Here is a 7,596-nt window from a genome sequence, read left to right as displayed (position 1 = left end):
TCAGAATAAAACTCCCTCTTTTGATCGATCGCAACAGACTGAAAATGGTCCTTATAATGTGTAGTCACTTCAGGTTTCGTTTTAGTCCGTGGGACCATGGTGGACCAGACCATTTTGGTCCGGAGCAGTCGGTTCCGTCCAATGTGTAGTCCCCTTGAAAGAAACATCCAAGAGAACTCTCTATACGTATACCTACACCTCGCTAGTTTCTACTGTTGGTAGGTACATAGGTATTCATGAATTATGATGAATCAGAAGTAAATAAACATATCTATATATACTTTATCACCTTTAGGTTCTAACGGGTCAACTTTCCAGTAAATGATAAACAAAACGACCTCAGAGAGAAGATTTGTACAAATAAATAAAATTAATTAATACTAAAAAAAGCTGGTACCTTCGTTTTTATCGTATTTTATTAATAAGAATTATGATTCTTACTTGAATTCTTATGAATAGTAAATTGGACTGTTGCAATCGAGATTACACTAGGTCAAGGTATTTTTAAAAGACAGCTTCTAGCAAAGGCCATACAGATAAAGTTACCAAATTTGAAACATATTCACATACCTTGAGATAATACTTTAAAAAAATTAATACTGAAAGGAAATCAAAGTATTAGTTACTTACCTAGTTTAAAAAAAAAATGTAAATTTTCTATTGACATTGCTCAGCAAAATACAGGAATTCTTACTACCTGTAATAAGAGTAAATGAAACAGGCACGGAAATAAGACCGAGTAGAAAGGAGATAAGCTCAGAGACAACATGAATACCTATAGTGGTAAGGGAATTTTCTTGGATTTCCCAGGCAACCCATCAGCATTATCAAATTCTCTCATGACCCCACAAGGAATGATCCCTGAGTTTGTCCCTGTTCCCAATTAATACAAACACTCGTCTATGATGTAATGAAATGTGGAGTTGTTGATTTTAGTGGAAAATGTTCAATTTCTGATATTCTGACATTGTGGAAATATGGCGTTCAGTACACCTGGCAGTTCAATTTTTATCTGCCATTCTATTCACTTCGTCATCAGCGGCGCTGTGGCTTAGTTGGTTAAAGCGCCTGTCTAGTAAACAGGAGATCCCGAGTTCGAATCTCGGCAGTGCCTTTTTGTCGTTACTCAAGGTAATCATGGAGGTGATTTTTTTACTCGGATTAATGTAGGTACTTCCGTTTCATCACCATCAGAACTGATGGCTTTACCTTGATCTAGCTATTTTTGTAGATGGGTATTTTATACTTGTTTGAATCTTGGTGTGGTGGGCGAATTTATTTTTTGGAACTCAAGAGGGAAGGTAACAACTTCAATGATGATGAGTCTCAATCTAACTTTCAAACAGATTTAGCGGATTTGAGATCTTCTACTCGTACACCTTTCAATCCCTTAATGTCAGCATCAGCTGACAGTTTCAGACAGATGGAAATTCTAGCGAACAGAAAGGGCCATAGAGTTTGAGAGCATGCAAGACCCAAGACATGTGATCATCAGTTCATACAGTGGCAGTTTGCTAGCGTCCTGGTAGGAATTTTAATGTAAGCACATACCGTTACTCTGATGGACCTTTTGTTGTCCTCTTTTCACGAAAAAACGGCTTGACCGATTTTGATGAAATTTTTTGTGGTTGTTGAGAAGATTACTGAGGGTGACATAGGCTATTTAAATTTGTCATATTCCATCCCGATTCAAAATGGCAGCACCTCAAAGTTATGACTCTTAGCCACGCTGATCCCGTACAAAGGACGGGTCAACCACTAGTTGTACAATAAAGCTATTTAGGCAAAGTTATAATTGAGGATTTAAGTCGAGATCACAAGCGTATCTCCGGAACAGGGAAAATGCGAAACAGCCTAAAAACTAAAATAAAATGTGTTAGTTACGGAATTTATAATTAAAATATTTCACATATCAAACACATTCATTACATGAAATAATTTTATATTTATCATAAAAAAAGGAGTAATTAAATAGGTAAGTATTTAAAGGAGTTAAAGGTATTTGCAAATGATTCAAAACAGACTCGAAATTAAATTTAGAATTGTCTATTTAATGAGTCCTTTTCGAGCAGTTAAAATATCTCCCATTAGTGATATCTCTGATGAAGTCAAAGGTGAAACCCCGCCATCAGACCATCAAGCTCCATTAGCAATATTACAAGGGTTCAAGTACAGTAGGAGTAGCAAACATATCTGAGTGCGTCAAACCAATAAAACTCAACTGTTCCCAACCGCAAACGATATCGTCAATGTTTACCCACAGTACAGATAGAATGGAGAAACGCATAAAAGTAATAAAAATAATACCAATAAATATCAAACAAAGAGGAAACATACCAATCTAATCAGTGTAATATTTATAACCATGTAAAAGCATTAAAAATCAAACATGTTGTAGTGGAACAAGCAGTGGCGAATGAATAGGATAGAGATAATCTCACATCAATAGAGGTTTTGTTTCTTACTGTTTACAAAATATTGTGGTCAACGACAAAAGTGAAGCTTTTGAAAAAACTTGCGACTCAATATCTACTAGATTAGAAGATAAAATATCAGCCGCCAATTTGATCAATGATGAATAGATGAAAAGCAGACATGGCAAAGCTAAACAATCCAATGATACAATATTTAATTGTTACTTTGGTAGCTAATCCAGTAGTAAATCTTAATAAATAAAATTAGAGAACCTTTTTATTCAATGGAAACGTAGAAAAAGATATAACACATTTTGAAAATAAGAAACAGCGAGAAGTTATACTATGAAAATAACGCGAAATTCGAATAATTGTTGCATATTGCATACACAGAAACATGTACATGTATGTCTGTCTGTTACGGCGCTGTTACTCTGATGGACCTTTTGTTGTCCTCTTTTCACGAAAAAACGGCTTGACCGATTTTGATGAAATTTTTTGTGGTTGTTGAGAAGATTACTGAGGGTGACATAGGCTATTTAAATTTGTCATATTCCATCCCGATTCAAAATGGCAGCACCTCAAAGTTATGACTCTTAGCCACGCTGATCCCGTACAAAGGACGGGTCAACCACTAGTTGTACAATAAAGCTATTTAGGCAAAGTTATAATTGAGGATTTAAGTCGAGATCACAAGCGTATCTCCGGAACAGGGAAAATGCGAAACAGCCTAAAAACTAAAATAAAATGTGTTAGTTACGGAATTTATAATTAAAATATTTCACATATCAAACACATTCATTACATGAAATAATTTTAGCGAGACAAAAAAAAAAAAAAATCTTTTTTGTAGGAACACGAAAATGATTTTAGTAGAGTTCCACTGTAACAAGGCAATTATGGGAGCTAACTGCTTGCTAGCACCATAAGAGACATTGAATACATTAAGTGACTTGGATTTGGATGATTCTGATCTTAGAATCGTTTTAAATCAAAGGAAATTAACTTAATAGCGTCCCAAAGTTCTAATGAATGCGATCACTCTCAACATTTTTACTGAAGAGCCACTTATATAGTTTAGAAACCAATAATATGGACAAATAACCAGAAATTCAAACTGAAGGTGGACTGGTCAGTTATGACTTAAAGTAGCAACTTAATGTCTTCTATTAAAGCTTTGAAAATTAATTGACACTTTCAATCATTGTACATTGCTAGATTTGTGATATCTGCATTTTGGAGCTTTCTAACATCAATATGTATGCTTCCCAATGAGTTTTTTGGTGACGATCATTATATTAATTATCAATAGTTAGAGTCATAAAGTAAGTTAAATGCTTTTAATATTAAAGAACGTTTGAAAGTTTTACAAATGGGAAAATTCTAGCTTGGGCTTGCTATTCCTTAAGTAGATAATTGGTTAATTATATTCGACACTGGTTGGCTGTGTCAAAGGCTGAAACACTTTGCGACATCTGTCCAGCAAAACACATTCAAGTCAAAACTATTAAGACACCCTCGGAACAAAAATACCCTGATGTTAACCTCACCACACTTATATTTTGAGTAAACAAGAGAGGTTTTCGGTAGTGTGATTTGTAAATAACTTGCAATGACGCAATAAACGGAACCATCACAGTGGGGTTGAATTGTACAAATGAAATCAATTAATTAGCAGTATAATCAGTTGCGTCTCGTGGTATAATCTTATTAATCAGTTCAATTGATTTACGTAATTGAAATCCACTAATTCAAAGGATATACATAGAAAAGTCCGATTGCTATAGAATTTTTACGTGTTTCTTTGGGCAGAATTTAGTAGGTAACAAGTTTTTCATGTATTTTATTTTTAAATAATCAGTCAGACGGGTTTTTACATTGAAAATTTTTGTTTCATTATCCCCCGGAAGTGTCATCTGGATCAAATTTTCTGCCTGCGGGGAAATTGAAACATTTTCTACACCGGCACCGTCAGGAAATTGAAAAACATTTAATTGTTGGGCACAAATTGGGTATACTTTGACGGAACATAATACTTTGGCGGAACAATATCCGCCAAATCAAGTTGTGTTGTAGTAATGGACACCTAACGTATTAACATGGCTATAGGGTGACAAAACTTAGTGGCCAATATGTAACTTACAACTTACAACCTGCTATTACTGCTAAATATAGGAGTTATTTGTCTGAGGAAAAATTGTTTGAATATGAAATGGCCCTTTCCAATAAAACTTCTAAAAGACCTAAAAGTTAAAACAACAAACAGTGAACAAAAAACAGTTTTAATGTATATCAGTAATGTTTTTGTGAAAATTAACCTAATGTGGCTGGTCTATTAAATATCTTTTATAATTTTCATCCTAAATGTTTGAGATACATGTGTCCCAAGTAATTTCCACACCTGATGTAAATCCAAATAGTAGGAAAAAAAATAGTTTGAAAAAATAGTAGTGAGAACAATCTGAATTTATTTCAATAATGTATAATAATTAGCAGATAAGGAACAAGCTAGTGGCTCAAAGTTAAGGAAAACCTTGCTCTCTTGCAACTTGCAGCATTCTTTACTTGCACTAATGATAACAAACCTGAAAGAAATGTACAATCCACTCTAATTGAGAAATTAAATGGCCTATTTTTTCAACCAGCAAACGCCGATAGCAAGTTTATTCAATAAAATAATTTTAATTCCTTTAATTTTAATGATCTAATAATTAAGACACTTACTTAGGTATGATACAAAATAGCTAATAGGTAGTGCTAATAGTTATGATTATTTTCCAGCTCTAATAGAATCAATAGAAATAGATGTCTGTATTGGTTAATTGTGAATTATCTTGGACGTTGATATTCAATACAAACCTGTATCTTGTGGAACTAACAGGTGTTCTTATAAAACTTGTGTATGTTTATTTGAGAGCTTACTAGCCGATGTCTTGCAGAAGACTAGCTGACCAAATAAATGGACTTTAGTTTGATCCTTTGAGGTTCTACCTATAGTTATCAAAAACCTCAGTTCGGTCTGAATCAGTAAGTACCTACCTATACATAGATAGGATAGAATTTTATTCATTGGTGAATTATCATTGATAAATCTAATATATAAAAATGAATATTTGTTTGTGTGTGTGTTTGTTTGTTTGTTTGTTCGAACTTTATGCCTGGCCAAACCGCTCATCCGATTGCTATGAAACTTTGTGAACTTATTACTCGCACTCCCGTGAAGGTTATAGGCTATTTTCGGTTCGTTTTTGTTAAGCTACGCCGAGCAAGACCACTAATACTTACCTTTTACTTTTCATTCAGCAAATATCAAACTTACGCCTACGACATGTAACGATTCTCAAGTATGATCCAAACTAACCCTTGTACAGTTCTGTACGAGTAGATTGCTTGGCGTTGTTTTTTAATAATTTATTGTAATATTGTTTATGATTTTATTCGTGAAATGACATCCATGTCAAATAATCACGATTTTGTTCAAGATGATCGCCAAGTAATATTCCAAGTCTTTACACCATGATGCAGTCATCTTTCTGGCTGATGCTGACCTCTTCATTTCATTCGTGAAATGACATCCATGTCAAATAATCACGATTTTGTTCAAGATGATCGCCAAGTAATATTCCAAGTCTTTACACCATGATGCATTCATCTTTCTGGCTGATGCTGACCTCTTCATTTCTAGAATAGAATAGAATAGAATTGGATTCATTCATTCAATACGGACCGATCTTTCCATGAATTCTATTTCAGCTGAAGACAACTAAGTTCTCGGATTATAATATTATCAATCTTCAAAATGATGTGAAACAGGACATGCACCACCAATTTTTCTTAGACATCCAAATGACTTGGGGACAAATTCAAAAATTTCAAAATATTTAGCTATAAAAGGTTTTGTATCTGGTTTATGGATTTTGAATCTAAAGATACAAGTTTACGAACTTTAGGATTAATCATGACGCTAAGATGAATTCAATGCATGGTCTTGCATGATCTCATATAGGTTCTACTCAATCGTAGGATGTTGTAGAAAAATAAATCGCAGAATATGACTTATTGCATGAATAGCTCTTGGTATGTTAAATAAATCAATCGATTGATTAATATAAAAACTGTTCATGATTTTTTACTTATTACGAGTCCCCTTTACCACCAACGCAATTCAAGTTTCTTTATTCAACTACCCATGGTAACCCATGTAATGAAGATGGTAACCCATGTAATGAAGTAAAGGAAAATTTGGCACATCCACCAAAACTTCCATTTTCACACTTGGATTTAAAGATTTGAAAAGTCATGGTCTCGGTGACTTTGTCATGTTCAGCTTTTTACTTGAAATCATTCTCTTGAGTTCAGTCAGCAAGTGCCTATAGAATGTCCATCACATTATCCATTATCACTAGTCAAGTTAGCAACACCCTATTCCTTCATACTTTTCATAGTAATCCTGCACTCTGCAGGAGCTACTATTAAACGGATATAATTATCTTTTTGATACCGACATATTCGAAAGACATATACCTAGAATTGTCTTACTGATGTTAAAACAGTTACTCATAATATCAGAGCTTTTGTTTTAATCGCTTGTCTTTTATGATTCTTTTATTATTCGGATGTTCGGAAAAGTGTAGATATGAATGTGCCTCTATTGATCTTATCTTGGACTAATTCATTGAGAACATAACACATTTAGATAAGTTTTAATTTAATTTAATTTTCCTCCTCTCAGATAATAATCTCATATTTTACGATAAAAAAAGCAATTTAAATGTTTTATTTTATTATTACTTTTGAAGATATTTTTTTTTCTTCCCAAACAATGACTTGTGCATAATGGAGTTGTGCATGTACCGCAGTTTAATAAGTAGTGTCACGGTCTATCAAGGCCACCCTCGAGACTTTTTTTCGAGCACGAGTTCAAATTTGAAATTCCCAATGGGAAAATTAATTGAATAGCTTTTCTTTTCATCCATCCATTTTATTATCAACTTTGAAAAAAGTACATGTTAAAGCATAAGAAAATGCATTTCATGCTCATTTGGTATTTAGTACGCTCCACTAAAATATATTCTAAAAAGAAGAAGAAAAATTGAAGCAAGGAAAAAAAAAATTCCTGAACTTTTTTGAGAAACTTTTTACAAAAAAAAATGCAAAGTTTATGTTAAGTCTGGCGAAGTAT

General features: G+C 33.5%; 1 non-coding gene across 1 annotated transcript; it reads left to right on the top strand.

Moving 5' to 3' along the window:
* The first annotated feature begins 1,040 nt into the window (after nt 1-1,040).
* Nucleotides 1,041-1,114, top strand: Trnat-agu. The gene has a single exon. It is a non-coding gene; the product is annotated as a tRNA-Thr (tRNA).
* Nucleotides 1,115-7,596: the final 6,482 nt, after the last annotated feature.

Source organism: Diaphorina citri, unplaced genomic scaffold (assembly GCF_000475195.1).
Source record: "Diaphorina citri unplaced genomic scaffold, Diaci psyllid genome assembly version 1.1 scaffold687, whole genome shotgun sequence".
Lineage (NCBI taxonomy): Eukaryota > Metazoa > Arthropoda > Insecta > Hemiptera > Psyllidae > Diaphorina > Diaphorina citri.
This window is presented reverse-complemented; position numbering and strand designations above follow the sequence as displayed.